The sequence below is a fragment of the Talpa occidentalis genome, unplaced genomic scaffold, assembly GCF_014898055.3.
Source record: "Talpa occidentalis isolate TD23 unplaced genomic scaffold, MPIMG_talOcc4v2.1 talOcc4.8, whole genome shotgun sequence".
Lineage (NCBI taxonomy): Eukaryota > Metazoa > Chordata > Mammalia > Eulipotyphla > Talpidae > Talpa > Talpa occidentalis.
In genome coordinates, this window is record NW_023605194.1 from 9,536,797 (window position 1) to 9,564,734 (window position 27,938).

The following is a 27,938-nucleotide window of genomic DNA, read 5'->3' on the forward strand; positions in this document are numbered from 1 at the left end:
CTGATTATTCTCAAGAATGTTTAAAAATGTAATGTTTGCAAACAAAGTAGAAACAGTCGAAGCATTGTTTTCTATTAGCAGTAGAAGGTTCACTGACGATGGGTATTTTTTCATTCTTGTCTTCCAAATTGTAATTTTAAAAGATGAGGCATTTCATATTCAAGAGTTTCCTTTGTCTGAAATAAATTATTCATTTCTATCCAGTTTCGGAAACAATGAACATAATACTTAATGCATCACAATTAAGCGGGTGTAGCTTCATATAAAATGATGTTCTGTGCATTTTGGTGGCAAACTGCGCTGTGGATCCTATATCTTGCCGACATTTGTTCCTCACAAGCGAAACATAACGAAGTAGAGACTCAAATGTGTTTTATTTCCTCTCGCGATGGAGGAGGGGTCCTTTAGACTCAAGCAGCCTTGGTTTTGACATTCCACAGCTGTTGGGGCTGTGTCACTCTGCAGAGAGGTCAGGTGACGGTCAGAATTCGTGAGCACAGCCCATTCATCTCAGCCCCGGGTCTGGGTTTGAGGTCCCTCTAGAATCTTCTCTCAGAAGCACATTGCATGGAAAGGACATCTTTCAGGTTGGGCGGCAGCTGCTTCTTGAAAGTTGGCTGTTGGTCAGATAGGCCTTTTTCAAAGAGTGGCTTTTGGAAAATCCTCCTTATGAGAAGGTTCCTCCTCAGGAAACCAGGTAGGGCCAGCAGTTCACAGGAAGCCTCTTTGAGGTTTAGCTCAAAAGGTTGGTCCTCAGGAATAAGATTTGGGCACCTCAGATGGCCAGCTCTGAGGTCAGCATCAGATCTGATGTGACAGCCAGGGGGATTATGAAGTCCCTGCTGGATGCCTGCAGTGGGATGTAAGAGGCCTTTGTAGGTCATTTCCTTTAATCCTCAGAAGAGCCCCAGTGTTGGTGAGGAGTGGAGGTGGCAAGTATTATTCACATTTTACATAAGAGAAAAAGCCGGAGAAATCCAGCGAGGTGCCTAAGGGCATACAGCTGCTGGAGGTGAGCCTGAACTTGAGCCAAATTAGCCCAACCCCAAAGGCCTGGCTCCTCCCACACTCTTCTGCTTGTTGCCCCTTTGGTGTTTGGTCAAGAGCCAAGGGAGCAAGATGCGAACTGGAGTCTTAGCTACCCCTAGTTGAAGTATTATTTTGTATTTCAACAGGAAAAAAAAATACATCTTTCAAATGGTAGTAGGACTTCGGAAAGAGGACCTGGACTTGGCTGGAAGTTTTCCCAGGTGCTTCCCTGCCCAGGATGCTGGTTTAGTTTGTTGAGTGTCTACCATGGTTGACTCGACAGTGTAACCAGACATGCCACTGTCTTGGGCTCTGCTTCCACCTGTGTATAGGCGCTGCCCCCTGGAATTTTGCTGAGTCCTTGGCTCTAACCAAATGGGGTTCAGAAGACCTCTGGAGTCTGCACTGTCAATGAGAGGAGTCGTCTTTTAGAATACAGCCATCTAGCTACCTTCTGGATAGTTCCAACTAGATAACCCCGGCCATAACTCAAACATGTTCCACTTTGAACTACCTTCTGGTTTAAACCTAGACCAAGAGGCAAATTAGAATCTCAGAGATTTATGTTTTAACCTTTGGGGAGCAGCACTGTTGTAGTGGAAAGAATGTGGATTAAAGGTTGTGCCTTGACTTCTTCATTTCATAACACAGGCAAGTTACTTAACTGCTTAAACTCTCAGTTTCCTGATATGTCAAGTGTGGATAACATCGAGGCCTGAGTTGTGAGATGTGTTTAAGTGTATGGAGGGGCCACAACATAATTGAAGTTCTTATTTTTTTTAAGATTATTTTTAGAATTTATTTATGCATACTAGAACTGGGGTACAGGCCAGAGGTGCCAGGAGATAAAAGGATTCACCAGAGACAGTGGGGAGCAGAACAGGTGGATTGACTGAAATGCACCACTGAGGGGAGCAGCAGGTGAGATAGGAGAGGTCTGCTGCGCCATGTGGGTAGCTCCCTGGCCGAGGATCAAACTCAGGCCGCAGTGCCTGAAGACAGATTCATAGTGCTGAGGTTTTAACTCTTGCACCACCAGGGAGACCCTGAAGTTCTTATTTAAAGAAATAAGAACTTACTCATTGGCTTCAAGACCTTCCATCACGGGGAGGGTGGATGTGGTGGTCTGCATGCTTTACCTTTCAGCTTTCTCCGTGGCTTCCTGGCTGCTTTCTGCAGACCCTTCCTCACGTTTGTAGATGCATCTTGACAGGCACAACTTCTGATCCTCTGGTTTGACTGTAAAAAGTGCCGTCTGTGTGTCTCTCTTGTCTCTCTGCTGCCTGATGTGGCTGAATTTCCCCAGACATTTTGCAGCCTGGCAGCACTGACACAGCCGCACCTGAGTGGCAGGTCAGCCATTGACTTGCTCCTCCACACTCTAGCCCTTCATTAGGAGTCAGTGCAGGGTACTAAGACAGACCTCCCAGAAAGGGCTCTTCTGCAGGTGTGGTGTCCGCTTGCCTCGTGAACGCGCCTCGTGGATGGAGGGCAGGGCGTGCTTGGGGCCACAGGCGGTTGAGTGTCCTGAGTTGAACGCAGAGTTTTCCCATCATGAGCAGAACAAACTTTTTTTTTTTTTTAATAGAGGCATGTTTTTATTTATTTGTTTTTTTTTTGTTTGTTTGTTTATACATGCACTGGGTACAGTCAGAAGCGCGGGAGGGTGAGAGAATTCACCAGAGCCAGAGCGGGGAGCAGAGCAGGCAGAAGGACCGAAGCACACTGCTGAGGGGAGCAGCGGGCGGCAGGAGAGGTCTGCGCGCCATGTGGGACCCTCCTCCAGTGGCTGGGAAGCAGCCGGGGATCGAACCGGCGCCGCAGAGGCTCTGCGTGCAGCTTCGCAACCCAGCACTCAACCGCTGCGCCACCAGGGAGGCCCACAGAACAAACTTTTTAAAGAAACTCTCGACGCGGGCCAGAGATGTCTGGCAAATGTTTACCCTGGATGTAAAACACTAAGTTAAATGTTGTTTAGAAAACCCAAAAATAGAAAAATTTACACTCAGGGTTTTAGATATGATAATTCTAAGGGAAAAAAAAAATCAGCCTATGTTTGTTTTCCATTTCCTCTGAGCTGATTTTTATAACATGAGTGAAAAAGCAGTCGCCTCCCTGGCCTCCCATCCCTGTGCCTCCCCCCTTGTTCAGCCAGCCCCCATCCCTGTCTGCTCTCAGGAGCTCCAAGAGTATATAAAAGGGGCATATAAAGCCCCATTGGAGAGACGTTGGTGTTTTGCTCTGTAAGCCGTGACTATGGACCTGGAACCCACGTCTCCTGCCCCTCCTCATGAGAGTCTACACTGGTTGGGGTGCTGGTTGGGCAGGTTTTGCCTTCCCACCTGCTCCTAGGAGTTAAGGCCACTTACTGACTGAGGTGTTTAAGCTCCTAGAGGACTGATACCAGGGCTTGAGAAATTCTTTACATGGACCAGACACCTAGGTTTGAGTCCTGTGGAGAAGGTGTATCATTTTCTGACATTTTGCCCCACCTCTCCCCCAGATGTGCTGTCTTGGTTGAAAATTCTTGTTCTACAGCAAAATGATTCCCCAGAAACTTGCTGGTTCTGACCTTCATGTGCTCTTTGGTGCTTTGTCAAGATCTTTGTTCACTGACAATTATTTATTACTAAGCCAATCTTTTGCAGGTTGGACACTGGCTAGATCTTGGGGACATGGGCATGGACAGGAGAACTGAGGCCCATAAACTGATGATGTTTACAGTCTAATAGAGGAGACATGAGTTAAAACAAGTGATTTTAAGAACTTATTTTTTAAAATTAAATTTTTGAGGTAATGTTGTTTTCTGATACTGTGTATGATTTAGGGTACAGGTCTACACCTCTTCAGTGTGTGTTATCATACCATGCCCACCACCAGTGCACCCATAATCTTCCACTGCAGTCTGTCAAGTGCCCTCCCAGCAGAGTTCTGAGGTAAGCTGCTTATATAGGCCGGAGGGGAAGAGCTAGACCCAATTTATGCAAATGAGGTATTCAGTCAGTGTGGCTCTGGTTGGTGGAAAGTTTGTCAAGCAGCGATTGGTGGGCATAGCTTGTGGGCTTGGATTTGTTCCTTTCCTGCTGTGGAGGCATCTGTGGTCCTTGGGGCATGCCTGGACCCAGATCCTCAACAGCCTCTCAGCTCTGGCTGTTACCCAGACGTGGAATGGCACCATGCTTGTATTTATTTTATTTATCACCAAGATCATAACCACCTGACCTCTGGCTCTCAGAGCTGCCCTTTGTGTTGAGCTGTCATCTCCAGGGTCGACGCGAGTGACATTTCCCTGCAGCTTCAAGCTCTTCCCTCATGGTCATAAGAGGGCCTCAGCACTTTCAGACCTTATAGCCTCTCACACACCCTCCCTAGCTAGGTACATGGTGATGCAAAGGCAAACACAGTCTAGATTAGCCTTGCGTGCCCTGATGGAGCTTATTGCCTAGCAGGAGAGACAGACACAAATCCTTAGAAATTTCCAAGTGTGAAAAATACTTTTGCTGAGAGGCAAGTAGTGTGTTTTATATAAGAGCCTGCAATGAGGCTCAGACTTGGTCTGGGAGGGCAGAACATTCCAGGCAGAGAAAGGCCCTTGTGGTGTGAGGGAGCAAGCAAGGAAGAAGGCCGGCTGAGATGAGCCTGGAGAAGTCATCTCAGGCTGGTTGGCTCTCAGCAGGGGAGGAGCAGGCTGCACACTCAGCCTGTGGCCTAAACATCGGAATGCACCGTGGCGGGAACTGCAAGGTCTGCATGGTTTTCTCAGCCCATTGTCGTCATTGTCACATTTGAGAAGGACCAACTACACCCATCTGGGGAGAGAAGCCCTGGGAGCACAGAAGCTGGCTTACGAGGGATTTCATTCACAGGCCTGTCAGACCATATTCTTTTAGGCCAGCCTCAGTGTTTCCAGCCTCGATTTCCTCAGCTGTGAACTGGGGTCATGTTTATGTCTGCCTTGGGAACGTGAGAGGTTCAGTGGCAGGTTTGCATGAAATGACATGTGGAAAAATGCTTTGCAAGCTCCACAGTTCAAAACCTTAGGTGGTTTTGATTTTTCTTCAATTGTAGTAAGATAGAGGGACTCAGGGCAGTTTGAAACAATGAGTTTTAGAACATTGGAGCCAGAAGGAACCTGAGGGGTCTTTTGATTAACCAGTGAAAGTGAATCTCACTGGTAGATGTGAATTATTGAGGCTGACCACCAGCTGGGGTTTGAGGTCTTCTCAAGGTCAGCCACCTCTCCTCCCCTGTGAGCAGTGCATCCCTGTAGACACTTCATGACTCCTGAGCATGGAACAGCTGCTGTTCTCCCCACCCGCAGATGCAAGGCTGGTGTGGTGTAGGTGGAACTCAGGTCTGGAGACATTAGGTGATTTCTCTCCTCTCACAGCCAGTGAGAGACAATGTCCAAGGATTTCCCTGGTCACCTACTTTATCCTGGTTTCCCCCATGCCCCACCTGAGCCACATTCATTCTAGAACTGTCAAGCCACTGATCTGTCTGATTCAGCCTTTGGAACACACTATTGGCACCCCAGTTTGCCTCATGTCTTTCTCACAAGGGACTATTATAGATCAAGTTGATGTCTACTTAGAGCATCATTGAGTGATTGATTGATTCTTCATGTATTTCTGATTGCCTCCTCTGAGCCAGATGTTGTTCTGTATGTTGAAGACACAGTGAAGAAGACACCAGTGAAAGCCCCTGCCTTCAAGAAACCTGTATTCTGGCTGGGAAGAGACAACTAATAAGGAATATATTGATTGAAGCAAAGAGAGGGGGTGGAAGTGGGGAATAATTGGGTTGTGCACAATATTTTTTAGATATAATTGACCTGGAACATTATATTAGTTTCAGGTGTACAGAACAGAGATTTGATATTTATATATATTGAGCATGATCACCATAATAAGTCTAGTTAACACCCATCACCAGTCATAGTACAAACTTTTTTCTTGTGATGAAAACTTTCAAGATCTATATTATTAACTTTCATACAGACAGTACACTTGTTAACCACTTGCATGCTGCACAACAGGTCCTCACAACTTTCAGTTGATGTCTGGGAGTTTGAACACTCTTAGATACAGGAAGCCATTTCTGCTGAGTCTTTTCACCAAAAGTCACTGCAATATCTGGAGAAGAGCCTTGGAATTGAGGCAACAGATATCGCCCAAGTCTGTGGCAGTGGTGGGTATATGGTGGGTCTGGAAACAGGGTGATGACTGGGGATGCAGTGGAGTGAGTGAGGGTAGGATCGCTGGCAAGACCTGGTCGCAAGTATGCAGGGCCTTCTGGATCACAGTAAGGACACTGGGTTTTGTTTCAGGTGTGATGAGAAGCTCTTGGAGGAACTTAGTGGGTTTTGAACAGAACTGTCACGATCTTATTTATGTTTTCGAAAAACTTCTTGACTGTAAATGTGTAAGAAGAGAAGCAGAAAATCCAGATAAAAGACTGCTGTAGCATAAATCCAGAATGGATGGGTATTTGCTCTGGGCTAGTGATAAGACACTTGTGATTCGCTGAATACAGAGATGTCCTGGTGGCTTAAGTGAGAGGGTGAGAAAGAGGAGTCAGGGGTTACTTTCTAGGCAGTTTTGGTGTTAAATGTCTGGGAGAATGATGGTGCCATTTTCTGCATCTACTGAGATGGGAAGAAGAGGGGGTGAGTCATGTCTGCTTTGGGAGATGAGGATTTAGAGTTCCTTTTGGACAAGTAAACCATAAAATGTCATTTGCTCTTCTGAGAAGGTGGCTCCTCTCTGCCCCTCCAGAACCCAGTGTTCACGGAGCTGTATTCATTCTGTCCATATTTTATGCTTTGGCACATATGTATTTCCATGAACAATATTCTACCGTGGATGGGCATTTAGGTTAATTTCTTGTCTTTGAAATTATTAATAATGCTGCAGTTATGTTATTACTCTGGCCTCTCTGTACACATGTGGGGATAATTTATACTTAGAAATGTAACTGCTAAGTTATGGGCCATGTACATTTTTGGGGTAACTGCTTTATTGGTATATAATTCATATGCTATATGGGGGACTCACATTTTCCCCTAATTTTTAAGTCTTCCCAAACTACCTTTTGTGCTTATTTAGTCAGTACATATTTCATTTACTAGCATATTTAACCAGTTTCTTTACTAATCCCTCTGGGTTGAGTGTCTTTTTTTGTTGCTGCATTTTTTTTTAAAAGATTTATTTAAAAGATTTATTTATTTATTTATGCAAGAACCAGGGTACAGGCCAGATGTGTGGGAGGGTGAGAGGATTTACCGGAGACAGAGCGGGGAACAAAACAGGCAAACTGATGAAATACACTGATGAGAGGAGCAGCGGGCGTGACAGGAGAGGTCTGCTGCACCATGTGGGACCCTCACCGGCCAGCTGGGATTGAACCAGCGCTGTAGAGGCAGCGGACAGCTTCACAGCGAGGTGCTCAACCGCCTGCGCCACCAGAGGAGGCCCTGTTGCTGCATATTTTTTGTTAATTTTCTCTATGCATACTAGTCAGTGCTTTTTTTTTTTTCAGTTTTCTTTTTCTAAGTCATAGACTATAATTTTTATTTTTTTAAAGATTTATTTATGCATACAAGAACTGGCGTACAGGCCAGAGGTGTGGGGGTGAGAGGATTCACCAGACAGAGTGGGGAACAGAACAGGCAGATGTACTGAAATACACTGCTGAGGGGAGCAGCAAGCAAGTCAGGAGAGGTCTGCTGTGCCATGTGGGTAGCTTCTTGGCTGGAGTTCAAACTTGTGCTGCAGTGTCTGCAGATAGCTTCATAGGTTGCATCTTAACCCCTTGCACCACCAGGGAGGCCCCTAGACTATATTTTTTAGACGTTATAATGCTATACAAAAATTGAGCAGGATAGGACAGAGAATTCCATATATTCCCCCCTCTCCTCCCCCCTACAGTTTTTCCTATTATTAAAAGTTTGCATTAGTGTGGCATACTTGTTACAATTAATGAGCCAATATTGACACATTATTATTATCTGAGTCCATAGTTTACATTAAACAATTCCCTCCCTCTGTTATATTGCTCTGTAGTTTGACTAATGTGTAATGTATCCACCAGAGCAGTATCCATAGACTGGTTTCACTCTAAAAATCCCTTGTGTTCCACCTGTTAGACTCACCCCTTCTAAACTTTGGCTACCCCAGATCTTTTCCCCCTAGTCACCAAAGATTTGCCTTTTGCAAAATGTCTTCTGGTATGGAGCTTCCAGCCTTTCAGACTGAGTTCTTTTATGGAACAATTGCTTTTAATGTTTCCTCAAGTCTTTGTGATAACATTCCATTGTCAGGAAGTACTCCAGTTTGTTTATCCATTCAGCTATTAAAGGACTCCTTCCTCCAGTTTTGGTTGCTTTCCCATTTTGAAGCTTAGGGATAAAGTGGCTGTGAACATTTGTGTTCAGATTATCTGCGTGGATACAAGTTTTCAATTTGTTTGAGTAAATACCTAGGAGTGCAATTGCCAGTTTGTATTTTAGTTCTCTGTTGAGTTATTTTTTAAAACCATGGGGCTGTTCTAAAATGACTGTATTATTTGGAGTCCCTGCGTATAATGTGTGAGCATGGCTGTCGCTCTGCATCCTCATCAGCATTTGGTATTGTCAGATTTTTGGATTTTAGCCATTCTAATAGGTATATACTGGTATCTCATGGTTGTTATTTTGATTTGTAATTCCCTAATGTCCTATGATGCTGAACATCTTTTCATATGCTTATTTGCCATCTGTGTATCTTCTTGGGTGAGATGTCTATTTGGATGTTTTATTCATTTTTAAAAATTGGGCTGTTTGTTTTCTTATTGTTGCATTTTAAAAGTCCACTGTATTTGGGACATAAATGCTTTATCAGATATGCATTTCACTGAATTTTTTTGCGTTGTAAATGTCTTTATTCTTCAGTCTTAAAGAATTTACCTGGATATAATATTCTAGTTTGGCAATTACTTTCAGCAGTTTTACAGTATGTCCCCACTGCCAGGGACGTTTGTTATTCCTGATATCAAGCCTGCCTAGTTATTGCTTTGAACTTTTTTGTATTTTCCCTTCCTAGTAATGGCCTCACATTTGCCTGTTAGATTTTGTTCACTTATTTCACTAACATTTTGTTAATGATTTCATTTCTAATTTCTCCTCTTTGGCATTAGGTATGATATTTTCCTGTCTGAACAGAAAAATTCATGATTATCTCTTGTAATACTTCTCTCAGTTCTCTTCCTTCTGAATGTCCATAAGCTAGATTTCCTTGCCTTTCCTCCATTTCTCAGAACTTTGGATTCAAATTTTCTATTTTTTCAAAAAATATAAGGTATGCTCTGTCCCAGGTCTTCAGGCCCTGTCTTCCTAGTCATTCATTCTCTCTTCTGTGTTTTATTAAATCCATCTTGCCCTTCTATTCAGGGTTTCCTTTAGTCAATCTTTTTTTGGTTTTCTTGGGTGGAAGGACTGGGGTGTAGACCAGAGGTGCAGGGAGGGGGGGCTAGAAGATTCACTAGAGACAGAGTGGGGAACGGAACAGGCGGATCTACTGAAATACACTGCTGAGGGGAGCAGCGGGTGAGACAGGAGAGGTCTGCTGCACCATGTGGGTTGCTCCCTGGCCGGGATCAAGTCAGGATACAGTAGTGATAGTCCTGAGACTTAACCCATAGGCCACCAGGGAGGCCTCTTATAGTCAGCTTTTGTTGACTTATTTTTTGCTTACAAAGCTATCTAATTTCTGAGTCCAGCTTCTCACTTCTGTATGTGTCTGTGGTCATTCATGTGCTACCGTATTTCTCATACCATGATGATACCAAATTAACCCCCTTCTACCCTTTCCTCTCACTTCCCTACCCCCTTACTCTCTGATAAACACCATATTTTTCACAGTGGTGAAGAACTATTTTTGTTGTATCTTGCCATTTTGTCTTCTTTGATTATTTATATTCCACAAGATGATTGAGACCATCTGGTGATTGTCTTTTTCTTTCTGACTTATTTTACTTAGCACTAGGACCCCAAGATTCATTCATATTGTCTCAAAAAGACAAGATTTCATCATTTTTTAAAATATTTATTTATTTATGCATACAAGAGCTGAGTACAGGCCAGAGATGCGGGGGGTGAGAGGATGATTCACCAGAGACAGAGTGGGGAGCAGAACAGGCAGACTGACTGAAATACACTGCTGAGAGGAGCAGCGGGCAAGACAGGAGAGGTCTGCTGCACCATGTGGGTTGCTCCCTGGCCAGCTGGGGATCGAACTCAGGCTGCAGAGGCTTTCGATTGCTTAATAGTGTGGTGCTTAATCCCTTGCACCACCAGGGAGGCCCTAAGATTTCATCATTTTTAATAGCTAAGTAGTATTCCATTCAGTATATATGCCACCTATTGAGTTTTTAATTTTAATAGCTTTATCTTTTCATTTGTGGAATCTCTCTATTTTAATCTTTCATTATGGAATCTTTCTATTTTAATCTTTTATTCTTTTTTAACAAGATGCTTTCTTCACTTGATTCTTAACCAAAAGGCTGAGAAGCAATCAACAAGATGCTTTCTTATGGATCCTGCTTTTTCCTCTGTCTTGTTGATCATATATTTAAAGGTTCCATTCACATTAGTCTGTTTTCTCATCCGCCTTTTTATTTTGCACCCTCAAATTCTATCATGACTATTTATGTTATATATTTTAAATTTTCAATTACAAATTTTTCTTTAGTAACTATGACTTTTCCTAGTAGGCCTGCAATAAGGCTTCTAGACAAATGTAACTCAACATAGACTGAAGTCAATTCTGAAGTGTTGGAGCCTATTTTGAAAATCCAACTATAAACCAATATTGTTCCTTTTAAACATCCCCTAAAAAAATCAGTTAAGCACATAATGACAATGTGTCCCCCTGAAACCATATACAATAAAACTTCTTTAAGAATGTTGTTATTTGCTTCTTTCATTATTTGCAGAGAGAGAGATGTACGCATGAAAACAGACTTTTTAATTATGAAGAACTCCTTCAAAAACTGCCTGCTTTTTGCTTCAGAAACCACATACAAGACCATAGGGTCTCCTGGTAATCTGTAGTTGCTTGGCTGGGCTTTACAGCTTTTAATGTGTTATGGTAATTTTTAAGTAAATTCCTTGTCTGGGAATCAACACACCACACATGAAGAATGCTCTTGGGACTTCACACTCTTTCAAGAGTCTTGTGAAAGTCACATTTTTTTGCATCTTTGAGCGGAGGTACTGTGTGCCTCTTTTAAAGACCTGGACTTTCTGGGCAAAGATGCGAGGGCATCTTTGAATGTTCTTCAAGATGACTGAGAGCTTGAATGACCTGATGCCAGGCCCAGATGGTTCTAAATGTGCAGCCCAGGTGGAAAATTACTGCCTTTTAGGCATATATCTAGTTCTTCAGCTTTTTCCCTTTCTTTCATATGTTTTGAATTGCTGTTAGATGCATTTAGTATCTTATTTTTCCCCCCTTATTTGGGGATTTGTATATTCACATCAGTTGAGGTTACCATACTGACCAGAAATGAGAAGCATCAAATTTTAGCCAGTGTGCTGAGATAAAAGGACTCAACAGAGGTTTCAAAGGCCTCCCTGCTTATTGAATTCTTCCTGCAATTTTTAATTTCTCTGCAAAAGATAATTCTTTTTCTGGTGCCCTCCCCCCTTCATTTCTTTCAGCATGCGTGCTTATCACATATCTTTAATTAAAATGAATTTATAGTTTGGAGCTGAATTTGACTTAGTGGCATTCTCTGCTTCTCCTTTGTGATACAAATATTTCAAAGTATTTTGTAGTTGAAGAATATGTTCCAAAATACGTTAAATTTGGGTGGCATAAAATAAATGATGGAATAGTTTTTTGGGGGGGCAGTAGAAGGGGACAATGGAAAGGAGAGAGGTAGCTTTTCCTGGTTGACTTAATGATGTAATCAATGCAAATATAATTTCCAGAACAAAAAGGGGGTGATTTTTGAAAGGACTTGTCATCATTGAAAGATCTGTTTTATGGATACAAAATAATGAAAGAAGCAAGGAAGTTTTAAGGACAAGTTTTATTGTATATAGATTATTTACATGAATGGTTATTGAGGGTGGAGCTTAAAAAGAATGATGTTTGTTTACAGTCAGATTTTCAAAATAGGCTTCCAGAACTTCAGATTTGACTCTGGTCTATGCTGAGTTACATTTGCACATAATTATAAACATAGACATTTGGGTCCCTAAGTATACATCTGCAAATTATTGTACTTCCAATTGCCAATGCACAGGATGGCTCTTAGACTATGTCTAAATAAGAACAGTGGAGAAATGAAGCACTTATTTGGATAATTCAAACTAAAAACCAAGAATCCCCCATATTATAGCTTCAGTTTTTTGGATATTTCAACAGAGGGGATGCTTTTATTAAAATCGTCTGGTAATTGCAGCAGTTTTCCACTTCACTTTATAAGTGTAAACACAGCTGTTGTGTGATTGATATATTTTTTTTTAAGTCCCTTTTGGAAATCATCATTTTCCAATCACAACTCTTGCAGAGGAGTTGTGTACTCGAGCCCACTTTTCAGATCCTTGGCCGTTCCTCACGGCCTTCTAGTCAAAATGGCTGGGCAGCAAGTCGGTCTTCCTCATCCTATTTGAAGAAACTTCTTTCTGCATCTAGTGGTATTTCTAAGCAGCTTCTAGAGAAAATCAACTGTAGACTAGCCACTACTAGCAGACTGCACATTAAAACACTTTCATCTTCACCTGTGTCTGACAATCACAAATAACACAGTGATATTCCCACATTTAGAAAAATATCCAATTTGACCATCTTATCAGTTCCAGATGGTACCTGCTTCTGATGAGCTTCTGTTTACTGCCAAAGTGGAACTTCAGCCAACGCGTTTTAATTCCATTCGGAAACTCATCTGCATCATGTGGCAATATGTATTAACACCCATTGAGCTGCTGCTTGGATCAGCTGAGGACGCCAAGGTGGGGAAGGGAGATGACACAGAGACACTCAGCTGGAGACTTCGGAGCCTTCCCAGATGCATTTTTGCATCTGAATGAGGGCAGTAGAAGAACTGAGAAATTGTGTGGCTCAGAGTTGTTTAGACAGATTCAGTTCTCCAAGGGCTCTCTGTTTTCTCAGTCTCTTCCAGGCAATTTGAAATACACACAAGCTAGATAGTTGGATGAAAGCATGGAGACCGTGAACCTCTTGATGGCAGGTTCTTGGAAATGTGCGAATTGGTTTTTCCCTCCACTGCTGGTTTTAAAAGTGCTCTAAGTTCCTCTAGCAAAAGACACTCTGTCACTTCAATATTTGAGAGCAGTGTTTTGCAAAACTACTTGCTTTAGAAATGCAATGTGTTATGAAATTATAAGTGATCCATTATGTGAAAATAGGTGCCGCTTAAGGGCTTGTTTTCAAGCCTGGAATGCCATTTAATTAATCTATTTAGCACTTCACTTGGTGGTTGAGAGCCTCATGTCTGGTTTGGTTTCAGATCCCAACTCCACAAGTTTTAGCAAGATAGTCCTAACATCTGTCAGCCTCCATTTCATTATCTGTAAAATGGGTTGATTTTTATTGTGCCCACTTTATAGGATCATCTTCAAGATTAAAAGCTTAGTGTCATTAAAAGCGTAGTGTGTGTCTGTTTATTCCTCATGGGCTGATTGCAGAGGAACCTCAAATTTGATCTCTCCTCTTTAGCAGCAGCTCAGAGACTGGCGGATTAGAAGAGCAGGTGATGTTACCTGCCCCACTCTGGTGAATGGAGGGTAGACAGCAACACCATTGGGCTCTGTAGGCATATCCTTTCTAGCAGCTTCCCACTTATGTGAAGGTTTCCCTGTTGTTCTGCCCAGGTATTGTGCTAACTGGCCGTGAAGGGCAAAAGTTCAAAGTCAGTCATGCACTCCTTAGGTGCTTTGATTTTTGAGAGGTGGGAGGATTTGACTCCTGGAAGAGAAACCCATCTCTAGAAAATGCCTCTTTGTAAATGTGATTCTGTTACTGTTTGTGAGAAAGAAAAACAGTCATTGGGTGCCAACCATTCAGTCTCAATTTTTGCTGGGCTGGGTATCATCTGAGCACAAGAAGGGGGCTGCAGGGATTAAGGGGGGTAACTGAGCCAGTGGCTGGGAGGAAACGGGGAGCAATTAGGTCACATGATGGGAGTAAAAGGCTAGGTCAGCGGTGGCATAACAGTGGGATTTTTCTCCTGAAGATTTAAGATTATGGCAGCCTCTCCCTAAAACTAAAGTCAGGTGGGGTTTCTTGGTCATTTGATGAACCAAATGCAGAATTTGAGAATGCAGTGGTTTTCCCATTTATTTTAGTGCACTACAGAGAGATCAGACAAACACCTGCTGTAGGTGGCCTTTCAGCCTCGACCAAGTGCTGTGATTTCCTGGATCCAGCGAGGCTTTAAGGGACGTGGTATCTTAACCTTTGAGTATGGTGACCCTCAACTTATGAAGAACCTTTCCAACAGAATTCTGGTTTTTAACACTGTTAGGATTGCTTTAGTTTTGCTGAAATGTAACTTGAAATTTTTTGATAAATTCTAGGAGACTTGACTATCAGCTAAAGGTTTTATTGTTAGATTTAAGGGAATAAGTATGAATTATCTTTTAACAAAGACCAATAACCTTCTTCTGTTGAAGATGCTTGTCTAACTCAAGATAAATAATAATTTTAATTATTACTGTGGCATGGGAAACCACTTTTTAAAAAGGATTTCATTCAAAATGTATGACAGACTAAATTAGTATTTAGGAAGTACTGAAAGGAATTCATTGTTGAGTTACGTTTTTATCTTACAGCCTATCTGGCTCGCTTTCTTTAATTGAATGTTATTATTTTGGACCTCATAATATTTGCTGTGGGTAAAATAACAATAACTCATTAGATCCACTGCCTCTGCATGAGATCAATAACAAAATTTCCATTATTTATTTTCCCAAAAGACCTTTAGACACTGCACTTCTAGCATGGTATAAAGGGAAGGGATTTTATAATGATTTAGTTTAAAAAGATTTTCACCTCTGATATATATCTGGCACAGCCCCACTAGAATTACACTGTGATAATAATAATTATAAAACAAAAATGTCAAAGAAATTGTTCCATCGTGATTTGCATTTTGACTATCCACGAAACCTGAGAAACACAGGCTTTCAAAGCATTAGTGTTTAGACACAGGCTTTGTTTGAACAGAATTTTTCAGCCTGATATGTTAGAAAGAACCATATAATATAAACATTTTGAATGAAAACCCACAAATGAAGATGAACTCATTTGTTGATTGATTGGCTAGATGATTTCTCTCTTTGCTTCTAGACTCCTTGGTAAAATACATTTTCCTTTTTGCTTGTAATACAGAAGAATATGGCTCATGATTTTCCTGCTTTTGAGATTTCTATCCCATGTTTCAGTATGAACAGTTGGGAAAAAAAAGAAAGACAAATGCATAAACTTTGAAAGTCTCTTACTTTAGGGGAAATACAAATGCTAATTTTATAGCTAGCTTAGCTAGCCTTAAACAGAGGCAAAAATTATAGATTTTTAAATTTTGCAATTGCAGCCTTTAAAGGGAATGGCTATTTATTTTGTATGTCAATAGTGTAGAAGGTGGAGGAAGAGATTTAAATATCCCACTCAGAAAATTCTGTAATGTCTTATAGATTTTAGATTAAATGGATAAGATTAGAATAATCATAGAGAACATTATTCCTTCATTGAGCAGATTACAACCAATTAGATTGTAATTCTGAGCCCTTGTTAAATAAATATCTCTTATTATCACACACGACAGCAAAGTGTCAGAGGAAAGATGGGTGTGTGTTTCCCAGTGTAGTTACTCACTTTCCAGAAATTCCATGTTTGTGGAATCCAGACAGAGCATGTGGCAGATAATGAACACCTTCACCTTCTGAGTGATTTCAAGTTCCAAAGCTTTCTTCTGAGGACTGAAGGTTGAATGCAGGTGGCGAAGTGTGTAGTGTTTTTCTAACACTTACAAGTCAGAGGAAGTAAACCATTCTGATACCTTGTGAGGTCACAGGGAGGTTACCTTCCAGCCAGCATTCCCCAGACCCTGAAATGTTGAGACACAGCTTTCCTGTGGGGGAGGCTGCACCTTGCCAGCAGCTGCTTATGAAAGAGCCTGTGAAGAGATCAGCTGTGTTTGAATGCATTTGATACTGCCTATAATTCCGGTGTCAGATTTATTGGACGGCTGAACCTAATGTAAAACAGTGTCCAAACGGGGCTACGCATGTCAGTTTTCTGGCACATTTGGAGAGGAAGGTTTTCAGGTTGTTGACGTGGAAGAGGAAAACCGACTGCAAAGCCTGGGAGTGAGGACGGGACACTGGTGGTTGTGATCTGCACTGATGCGCAGACGTGTTGCTGTATCACTTGGTGATTCAGGCGCAGGTTGTTGCCGATCTGGTGGGTTCTTGTGTTCAAGCGATTGAGGAATAATCACCGGCATACCGGACTGAAGATTAGCAAGCTCAGGTTTATTGCAAGAGAGACTCCTGACAGGAGAGGGTCCAAGGGAGGAGCCAGGTGCTAGGGTGCTGATTTCCTTTTTATAGGGCTTCTGGGGACTCTCCACCACTCTCAAAAGGTCCTGGGGTGTTTTTTCTACTTTGGGGTACTTTTCCACTGCCCTACTTTGCCTCATCTTCCCCTTCAGACACACAGAAGGGTGAAGTGACTACAAGAACTCTTTCCCACACCTCTACTGTGCCTGCCAGCTCTGCGGCTGTCGGCCTTTGCCTACTATCTGATGCCCCCCCCCCCAGGGTGTTCCTGGGAAATCTCCTCCATTCCTTTGTGACCCTCTTGAGAAGACCTTTGGGGCTTCAGGCTGGCAGAGGTGAAGCTTGCATCCATTCCAGGAAGTTTTTTCTCCAGGGCTTGCTTAGCAGCAAATGAATGTGCTAGATCAGGCAGGACTCAGGAATGATTGAAAACCTTTTTGTTCTATCAGCTTGATATATGGACATGGGTGCAGCCCTCTAGAGAGAGAGAAGGCAGCAGTAATAGCAGTAAAAAATGGAAACTGAACAAAATTGTTCCTATTTCTATATGTATATTTTCTCATTGGCTTGTTGGTTCATTAATCTGTTTGCTAAGTACTTATTGAATATCTGCTATAGAGCAGGCTTTGTGCCAGGTAGCAAACTGTAGATTGCTTAAGAGCTTGGACTTCAATCTAACTAACTTCAGCTTGAGCCGTTCCTCTGCCATATACCACCTGTGTGACTTTGCACAAGTCACTTAACCTCTTTGAGACTCAGTTTTCTCATCTGTAAAATATAATACAAAAACACTGTTTGTGGTCATCAGTAGTTGTGGTTCAACCACAGAGTGGAATACTATACAACTGTAAAAAAGTATCAGCTAAGTCTGGATAGTTAAGACACTAGTGATAGTTATGTGTGAAAGGAACTTGGCTTACTGAGGAGACTTTTCACTGTATCTTTTTTTATGCTTTTATATTTTTGAACTGTATAAATACATTACCTTTTGTAAAATGATAATAAAGCTTTGCCAGTTTGTTGTGATAATTCAAAACAATAATACACTTGAAGTTCTTATCCTGGCTCAAAAAAAAAAAAAAAAAAAAGCTTGGCTCAAAATAAACACAGCACACACTGTTGTGGGGTTAGTATTGAAACAAAGTTGCATATAAGAAGTAAACTTTTCCTGTTCAGAGGCCAAGACATATCCTCAGGGAGTATAACCAATGTTGTTGTGAGGAGAGGGGGTGGTGAGGTTTACCATGTTCTGGAAGCACAGTTTTGTTTTTATTGGGGGGGGGGCGCTGGGAGAGACAGGGAATCTTGGAAAGGTAATGACTTTTCATTTTTCGTCATCATCATTTTCATACCTTCATTTTTCCTCTTTCAGCTTCTTTTGTGATTAAATGTGTTATTTAATCCTAAAAGTTGCTCCTTTGCTCATGGACTACACATCATGTATGTTTAATTTGTGTATATGCTCAGTATTTATTCAGTAGTTTTCATCAGTTGCCTGCTTTTAATATTTTTTTTTTTTATCTGGGTCTGTTTTTTTCAGATCACTTGCCTCCTGGAAGGCAGGGACCGTATTAATTTATCTTGCTTTCTGCATAGTCATTTATTTCTACTTGGTAATTTTTATAAATACGAAACATTATGCACATTTCTCCTTTTGCATCTGAAAAGGCCCTGGCAACCATATCTTGGGGGAAAGGAGACATTTCGCTTCAGGCCCCTTTTTTGGCTGAAAGGAAATTGTTGTTCTCAATTTTGTGGTTCCTGGCAAAAGCATTAACTTCAGGGCCCACTGGAAGTGATTTGTTGTAGGCATGGCAGGGAATGCTGACCCCAGGGATGTGGGGCAGGTCCCCAGAGGGACTAAGGGCTGGGATGGATAACCTTGAAGGGCATAAGGGGCACCCACGTTCATGTGTAACCTGCCAAGGCAAAGGTAGGTACTATCAGAACACAGGTGTCTTTGTTTTCCTTTTCCATGGACTTCTCTGCTTTGACCTTATGGACAGGAATGATAGTGGTTTCTTAGTCAGCTTGCTCCCATAAAGAAATACCATAGTCTGGAGGCTGGAAGTTCAAAGCTCAAGGGCCAACAAGGAAGACTCTGAGTCCTCTCCTTTTGGCTTGTGGGTGGCTGTCATCTTGGGTGTGCTCACGTGATCTTTTCTTTGTGTGAGCTAAGGGAGGGAGAAAGTGTGCACGCACAGCTTCCTGGTGTTTCCTCTTATGAGAACACTCATTCCATCACGAGGGACCTTACCTAAACCCGGCACCACCTATTTCACTCTATTTCCAAATACCACTTTTTTTTTGAGGGGGTTGAGGTTTAGGGAATCAGCATAAGGAATTTTGGGGCAATACAGACATTCAGTCCATGACAAGTGGGATGGATGTTGGTCCCCCTTTGGGGACTCCCACTCCCATCCAGAGTGGGCGCCACTGGATGGGTCTGTTCTCTTGGTTTGGATTAGGGTTCCAGGTGCTGGGAGGTTGTAGGGGGTGTTCCTTTACGCTCAGAGGTTCAGTGGCCTTTTCTACAGATCTAGCAAGATCTGTGGCTGCTCAACCAGAGGTTGCCAATAACATTCTACTCCTTGTTAGGGGAAAAAAGAATATGCACTCTGAGACTCATTTCTTATAAAAAGGAACTTGTGGCTCAGATAAAGAACCTTTAATTTAGCAGCCCAGGGATATTCTGGGTAACTTAAGTTTTTCAGATAAACTGGCCATTATAGCTACGTGTCTTTTCCCTCTAACTTGGGAAATGAGCTCCAAGGGTATGCTTTGGCTTGGTTGTCTTCTCAGTAAGAGCTACAGATGACCTCACTCAGTGGGTCTGGAGCTCAAATACTGAGATTACCTCTGAGATACTGGATACTCTTCTAGGTTAGTGATATAGGTCCTTCTGTTAGGGAGAAAGGATGTCCTGCACAAACTCCATTCAGCCTTTGTGGATGCCACCCCCACTTCATCAAGACACTGGGAACTACAAATCCCATGATCCCCAAAGGGAGGTTGCAAGGACCTAAGGGCGGAGTCAAGCAGCCATTTTGCTCTGGCTTGTGAATGTAACCAGCCATGTTAGTGGGGTTGCTCACTTTCTCTTGGCTCATGCTGTTGGCCAGGCAGGTTTGGTCTCTGCGGATCATTTGGGATACCAGGTCAGTGGAACGGGTAGGACACATTAAAGAATTTATCTCTCTCTCTTCTCCCTGAGTTGTTCATTTCTTCATTTCCCTCTCCCTTGTAAATAAACCTTTTGTTAACCTTTTGCATGTGCCTGCATTTTAAGTCCCCTTTAAGCACACTGGTGAGGACCAACAGTCAGTAATCCATATTATATTGGGTTTGCCCTGTAATACTTCCACCACCCCAGGCCTCCAGGGACCCTGAGTATAATAGTTTATATATGTATATATGTGATATTAATTACATTGCAGGATGCCTGTGTATATGAGTGACATGAAGAGACCAAATGTATTGTCCATGACCGCTGAGTGATCTCATGCAGGGCATGACTGTGTCTGTAGGCTTACCTCTATGAAGAGGTAGCTATATTGGACCAAATGAATGGACCTCCCTTCTGTGGAGTCTCTTTTGCTGTGTACCCTAAGTTTAAGCTGTACTCCTGAGAGTCCAGAAACACCCATGTCAGATGAAAAAGGCTCACTGAATTTGAAAATGCCAGCCTCTGTTTCTCCAAACCAGATGCTGTCTGTCTCTAAGCTTGTCCCTTTGTTTCACTGGGCCCCACATGCTGTTAGAACTAGGTGTCACCGTAATCAGATGAGAATTGGGTAGGTTCCTATAGCTAGATGTTCTTTCTGGGGTGCCAGATGTCCTCTGGAGGACATAAAGGCACCTTGATCAGGCATTTTCTTGGAAAGGTCACCAAGAAGAGTGACAGAGGTCAATGGAACCCTGTTCAGGGTTAGTGCAAAAAGTACAGTTCTACTTTCTCTCAAACAGAAGGGAGACTCAGAGACAGAGGCTGAGGAAGCAAAACCAAAGGTGCCATACTCAAAGATGAATCAATATACTGTTTCCCTTTCCCATCACCCACAGTAAGAAGCACCAATTACAGTAAATGACAGCCTTTCCTCCCAATCCATGTTCAGTATAGTCTAGGGAAAATAATTCTTTTTTCCCCTTTAATGTAAAATGATCCTTTAGCCATAATTTGTGTTGGCGGGGGGGAGGTGAAAAATATTTGTTACTAGGCAATGTATTTAGAGCATTTCATTTTCAAAGAGGAAGCCAGCTGGGCAGGGCAGATGCCCTGAAAGGAGGAAGCTGCTGATAGCTTGGGAGTTCCTGGTGGGTGCTGGCTCCAGGTGACCCAGGGAGCTGGCTGTGTCTGGAGTAGGGACATTGTCACCAGAGAGAGCTGTGAGCCATGGGCGTGTACACAGAGGTCAGCATCTGTGTGGCCCTAGCTAAGCTGCCGCGGTATCTGCTCAGGGTGTCTCATGCTCTTTGGCAAAATGATGAACTGGATTGCCCTGAGCTTTTGGGAGTGAGTCCTGGAAACTCCCTGAAGCAGGAATCCTTCTACTTTAGTATGTCTACACACTACAGGTGTACGCAGGGAGCTTACAAACTCAATTCAAAATGATTACACCTTTAAAATAATAATAAGAAAAAATACCTGAATGGCTTCCTAGAATCCTGATTTGGGCCTGAACTTCAAATAACTTGTTCTTCAAACTGACTCTATTTAATTAAAGGTCAGAGATCTCTGTGGACTCCAAAAGATGGGAAACGCATGAAAAGTCAACTTTCCAGCAGTTCTCTCTGAATTGGCTTTTCAAAGCTGGAACTCAGAGCGGTGGCACCCTTTTCTTGGAGGTTATGGGAGATTGTGGTTTGGGGTCTTGGGTTTGGAGATTGTCCCTAACCCTCCTGATTGCTTTTTAACACCTTCGCTGAATTTAATGATTAAAATGTGTTCCACTTCAGAAAACTTCAGAACAAGCTGTAAAAAGTAATTTGCAATTCTTCCTTTCTCCATATCTATGTCGAATGTGGTGTTTAATTACTCTATAATAGCTTTTTGTTCTGGTGATTTGTTACAAAAATAGACAAGTCCATTATCATCATTAAACACCAGGATTAGTATTTTTTTTAAAATTAGGAATCATTTAAATATCTTAAAAGGTTTGAGGAAAAATGACAGAGAACTTTTCTTTGAGATATGAAATTTGAAACACAATGCTTTGATATTTACAATAAATGGATTCATTCAAATAGTGTATATTTAAAGAGAAGTCAAGGCACTAAAATACTCATCTCTTTAAATCACCCAACAGCTATTTAAGACAAGATCTTGGAGCACTGCCAAATTACACTCTGTAATGTATATTCCCTGGGAGGATGAAATCGCTGGTGTTTTTGCTCACATTATTTCTGAATAGGATGGAATATGTTTAATTTTTAACCTGTTTATTTTAACAGGTTCCTGAGCCCAACATTGGTTTTGTATAGATTAACATAAAAGGAGACAGCTCTCCTGCCTGATCCACCCACCAGTTTGAATGTTCAGATTGTTAAGTTTTTGAGGAAGAAATAGTTAGGTTTGCCTTCTCCTTTATTTCCCCTTGGGCTATCCTGTTCATTCTGGGGTCCTGATTCTGTTACAGGACAACCCCTGGGTGTATCTTGGAAGCCATGCTGGGCGCCAAGGTGTTACAGGGCAACCTCGATATAAAATGAGTTGCCTGACTGTGGGTCCTCACCTGCATGCTTAAACGGAACTTAAACTTCAGGCACACACAAAAGATTAACAAAAGGTTTATTTACAAGGGAAAGGGAAATGAGGAAATGAACAACTCAGGGAGAAAAGAGGGAGATAAATTCTTAAAAGCATCCTACCCATTCTGCTGACCTGGAATCCCAAATGACCCACCAAGACCAAATGCTGCCTGGCCAAGAGCAGGATCCAAGAGAACTGCCCCCACTCACCTGGCCAGTTAAATACCCAAACAGAGAAAATGGCTGCTTAACTCCGCCCTCAGGTCCTCGCAACTCTCCCTTTGGGGATCATGGGATTTGTAGTTCCCAGTGTCTTGATGGAGCATGGGTGGCATCCACAAAGGCTGTATGGAGTTTGCTCAGGACATCCTTTCCCCCTAACAATTTGACCCCGATGAGCTGTGGATGAGCCACATTTGAAGGACATCTTTCTGAAATGGTTGTGTTCGCAGAAGGCAGTTCAATTGATTGGTCTTAAAGAAACTTGTGTGCCCAGGTCTTGATTTAGGTGTTGTGGAAATGTGAAGTCACGCTTGTCACACAGCATTAGTTTTTATATCATAGTTAGAAATTAAATTTATGGGTATCTTCCAACAGATTATTTTTCTTTGCTAAGCAGGTGAGTTGGGAAAAAGTTGGCTGCTGTTTTTAGTTAAGATAAAGCCCTGGAATTTGGAAGGGGAAAAGGTGAATAACGTTTTTATGACAGAAATGCATTACTTAATCAAAGTAGGTTTAGAATAAGAAATCTTTACCTTGATTTACCTAACATATATACATTAAAAAATACCTTTCATAAATTGTATCATTTGAATCCACACTGAGATACAGGTGGTCTTGGATATGATAGGAAGACACATGTGCTGTGGTGTCTACAAATAGGTAATATCAATCATGACATTTTAGTGGTTTTAAGCAATTATTGAGTTTGACCTCATTAAAAACATGAGGGATCTGAAACTTAGGAAATTTCTATCACCTAACTGGTGTCCCAGATCGAGCTGGTGAAAAAGTGGGTGGAAATACAGATTCTCTGTCAGACCCCAGTGACTCTTGGAAAAACCTTGGGGGCAGATTTTGGGGCTGCTTGATCACATCTTAGAGATGCACTTGCCATTCCAAAGTCTGATACTGCTTTCAGGAGTCCCCTTAAAGTTCAGCTGTGTATGTTTTACTTCCTTGCTCACAACTCAGAAGTCTTCATGGTTCCCCACAGAATGAATTTAAAAATAGGTATATATAATATATTAAAAATAGTTGATAAATCCTTATTTTTCTTCAAAACACATTCTAAGTCTTTTTCGCTTTGTGATCTAGCCCCGTCCTGCCTGTTCAGCTTCTCCTCTGGTCTCCTCCCCTGAGAACACCAAGATGCACACTTACCCAGAGATGTTCTGTATTTCCACACACACCCAACTTCCATCTCGTCTGTTCTGAGTGTACCTCCTCTCTGAACCTTACTGAGTTAATTGCTGCAGTTGCTGCCTACTTTCATAGCACTTTACTTGCTCATAACTTTGATCATATACTTGTTCTCTTTCTGTGCTGTAATCTGTGTGGAATGCATGCCTAGATTCCTTAATAAAGGCTGGTAGAGGCTCTATTTATATGCATGGTCTCTGTCTAGTAGTTGCTCAACAAAAAATATTTCTAAAGTTGAAACTAGTCTTACTGATATCATCAAGAGTTTTCCCTGGACTGACTAAAAAACAAGATTTCTACTGAGAATTGATATGTAAGTCCTTTAATCTGTGTCCTCACTGTACCAATTTTCTGGAAACTCATGGGGAGCAGATCTCTTCCATCTTAGGAGATCATGCCATATAGTGAGAAGAACTTGGACTTTGATCTCAGAGAAACCTAATTTTGAATTCAATTCATTCATTTGTATCATTGTGATCTTGAACAAGTCAGTTTCCTTATCTCTAAAGTGGGAGAATAATACTTTTCTTTCAGGGATGCTATAAGGATTAAGTCAGAAAATATGTATTAAGTGCTCGGAAATAAAGTAGGCACACAGGAAATGGTGGTTCTTAGGATCATCTTGATGTGTCAGGAATCCCTTTGGTTCAATGTTATGCTTTATTTATTTATTTTTTCTCTAAGTTTTTTTTTTTTTTAGATTTATTTACTTATGTATTTATTTATTTATACAAGCACTGAGTACAGTCAGAAGTGTGGAAGGGTGAGAGAATTCACCAGAGCCAGAGCAGGGAGCAGAGCAGGCAGAAGGACCGAAGTACACTGCTGAGGGGAGCAGCGGGCGGCAGGAGAGGTCTGTGCGCCACGTGGGACCCTCCTCCAGTGGCCGGGGAGCAGCTGGGGATCGAACCAGCGCTGCAGAGGCTGCGGGCAGCTTCCCAACTCAACACTCAACCGCTGCGCCACTGGGGAGGCCCTCGATGTTATGCTTTAGACAGGTTTATAGGTCCTCACTCAATCTATTTGCAGCTTGATGTTGCCCTTTGGATTGATGATATTAAATACTGACTGAGACCTCCAGAAAACTGTCAGATGGGTGAGTGACTCTGCTTATGAATGGATGGTTTGGGAAAGAAGAACATGGCCAAAAGAAGTTCCTAGGGAATTCTGGGTCAAAGACACAGTTGGGGCTTGGTTTTAGATCTCCAGAGGAGTCTAGGTTAAGAACTGTCTCCCAAGGGGTGTGAGGTAGGGATATAGGACACTGTATTGTTGCACATGGATTTCCCTCCAACACATAGATTTGCATCAGAAAGAACTGATTAAGATTAACAATCTTCTTGTCCCCTAGAAAAAAAGAATAAGGAGGAAGTTGATCTGTCCATCTATCCCGCCTGCCATCATGAGAGCCAGCTGTTTTAGGCACTGATGTATTTGCTTACTTTGTGTACATATGGGGTGAGGGGCTATCCTACAGCTGATTGTCTATGTAGAGGCTTCATGGATCTGTACTTTAAGCTAGGAGAGGAGCCACCTCCTCATCTTCAGGAGTTACTCTAAGTAGCCGTCCTTATTGAAAACATTGTGCAGCAACTTAGGAGGCTGGGGAGCGTCATTGTCTTAGGAACAAGACACTGAGTTCACTGCCCTTCTGTTGTCCTATTTCCTTCCATATGGGACCATCGTATCTGTCTGACCCTATTGTTTGTCCTCGATGGATCAGAACTGAGGATTCTGTAGGCCCATGAGGGGCCCATGGTATCAATTTAGAGTATTGACTCCTTTATAACTAATGTGCTTTGATGCAATTTTGCAATTTGTACTGGCAATTCCACCTTAGACTACGAAATAGAAATACTTGAGCTTTCTTTGAGACAAAATTGACTAGTTGGCTAATCAGCTGTTTTGACTCTGTCATCACTGCCCTGGTCACTTGGTCCCATTGCCTGATGACCCTTTGTTTATCTATTACCAGTATATTCATTTTCCATTGCTGCTTTAACAGATTACCTTACATGTAGTGGCTTAACCAACACCAGTGGATTATCTGGCAGTTCTATAGGTCATAAGTCCAGTATTTCAGTTTCATTGGGCTAAAATGGGTGGCAGCAGGGCTGTGACCTTTCTGGTGTGTCTCAGCGAGAATCCATTTCCTTGCCTTTTCCAACTTCTAAAGGTCACCTGCATTTCTTGGCTCCTGGACCCTTTCCTCCATCTTTAAAATAGTAACATAGCATCTCTTTGACCCTTGCTCTGACCAGACATCTCTCTAGGAAAATGTTCTCCACATTTGGGGATTCATGTAATTGGCTTGGACCCACCAGATAATTCAGAACATCTCCCCAGGTCAAGGTCCATAATTTAATGACATTGGCAAATTCCTTTTTGCTATGTAAGACAACATAGTCACAGGTTCCAGGAACTAGGACATGGCATTTGGGGGGTTGGGGGGGCATTATTCTGCCCACTCACTGTAGCTTGAGAGAGAGGGCTGGTACGCTGCTCCCTTCTTTGGAATTTTCCAGGCCTCCTAGGTGTCCTCAGCTGGAGATGATTGAGATACCTTTAAACTTCTTTCCCAAAGGCTTCCAGACTTTTGTTGGTCTGCAATGCCATTTTCATCATAATTCCCTTAACTTTCCCAATCATACCACCCAGGGCTTTCTAAGCCAGTCAATTGCATGCTGACTACCTGTCCTGGGAGGTAATGGGAGTAGTGGGAGGAGAGTGGAAAATGAGGGCTTTGATTACCCAAGCCCTGATGAAACTTTTCTGGAAATAGCCACGTCACAGCCAGTTCTTAGGAAAGTCTAAGTCCAAGTACATTTTGTAACAACGGCTGAAATTTGAAGACATCTCAAGCCACAAACCAGCTCCAGAAATGAGCTTTATTCTTTGCAGCACACTTTGCCCCAAACACAGGCCCTTCAGTATCAGTTGATAGGTACTCGCCGAGGGGCACTGCAGAGGGCAGAGATTGTGGCACGTTCTTCTTGGCATATCCTCTCTGCCCGGCACGACATGTGACCTGCCCTTTGTGCTAGGTGCAGCGAGGTACATGGTGTGCTCTCCTGTGGAGCTGCGGAAGAGACGGGCCTGATGTGACAGGGCAGGGAGCTGAGTGCCCAGATCCTTATTTCTACTCATTGCTTGCCCAGGAGCAATTAAGGACCTGAGATAGTTTGTCTCTGCTTCCATAATGCACAGAACGGAGGCAATTAAGCCTATGAAACTGTTCTATTTCACTATTTCAGTTTACTAGAGATTCAAACAAATGTAGGGGAGAAATTTAAGAATATCTCATTTGAGGAGGCAGCATTCTAATTCATATATATATATATATATATATATATATATATTCTTTTTTTAATCACCCCTGCCTTCTATTCCCACAGCACTCATCAGGGACTAGTATTTATGGAAGGAAAGAAAGATGACACACTAGCCCCATGCTTTTTAAGGGCATTAGCTGTGGACTCGGACAGACCCAAGGTTGAATTTTATGGCCCTGGACACATGGATCCACCAGGGGAAAGAGAAGCAAAAAGCTCCCCCTAAGCAATTTGGGGTTCATAAGTAGGGATGCAGGGGAAACCCTCACAGATGACATACAAAGCCCCCTTCTGGATGAAAGCCTACTGAGAAGAAGTTTTGTTTCTGGGAAAACTGGTCTGTCATCTCCATTTGATCTTTAATTATTTTCAAAAGGCAACTCCTTTCATCATGAGCCCTCCAGAGTTCAGTCAAAGTTTTCTGGGCCTGCCTTATTTGGGAAACATTTGTGCTTTGTGAAGATTCAGACACGCCAATATTTAAGAGGCCGTGCCGGGGATCATCATCTCCAGTCCAAGGAACCAGTTGGCAGAGACCAGCAAACAAGGAACCTTTTGTGCCTCCATAATTGAAGAGCAGCAGGCATTTTATAACTGCTGAGTGGACTTCAAAGTTAATTACCATTGAGAACTCTGAATAAAATAATCCTATGCAACACTGGGGAATCAGGAATGTTTCAGGCATTTATTTATATTAAAGAACTGAAACTTGCACTATCCAGTAAAAATATAAGGGGAGCCACAGAGGTCATTGAAAATTTTCTAGAACTATGTTCACAACACTGAAAAACATGGGTGAAATGAATTTGAATGATACATTCAGTTTCACCCAGAATACC

General features: G+C 42.3%; 1 protein-coding gene and 1 long non-coding RNA gene across 6 annotated transcripts in view; both read left to right on the forward strand.

Annotated features, from left to right (window-relative positions):
- Positions 1-27,938, forward strand: part of GFRA1 (GDNF family receptor alpha 1) — a 202,963-nt gene that overhangs the window by 19,054 nt on the left and 155,971 nt on the right. The window lies entirely within an intron of this gene.
- On the forward strand, positions 200-27,889 carry LOC129145044 (uncharacterized). The gene is made up of 3 exons (XR_008550050.1): positions 200-1,012; positions 3,857-3,965; positions 27,163-27,889. It is a non-coding gene; the product is annotated as an uncharacterized LOC129145044 (long non-coding RNA).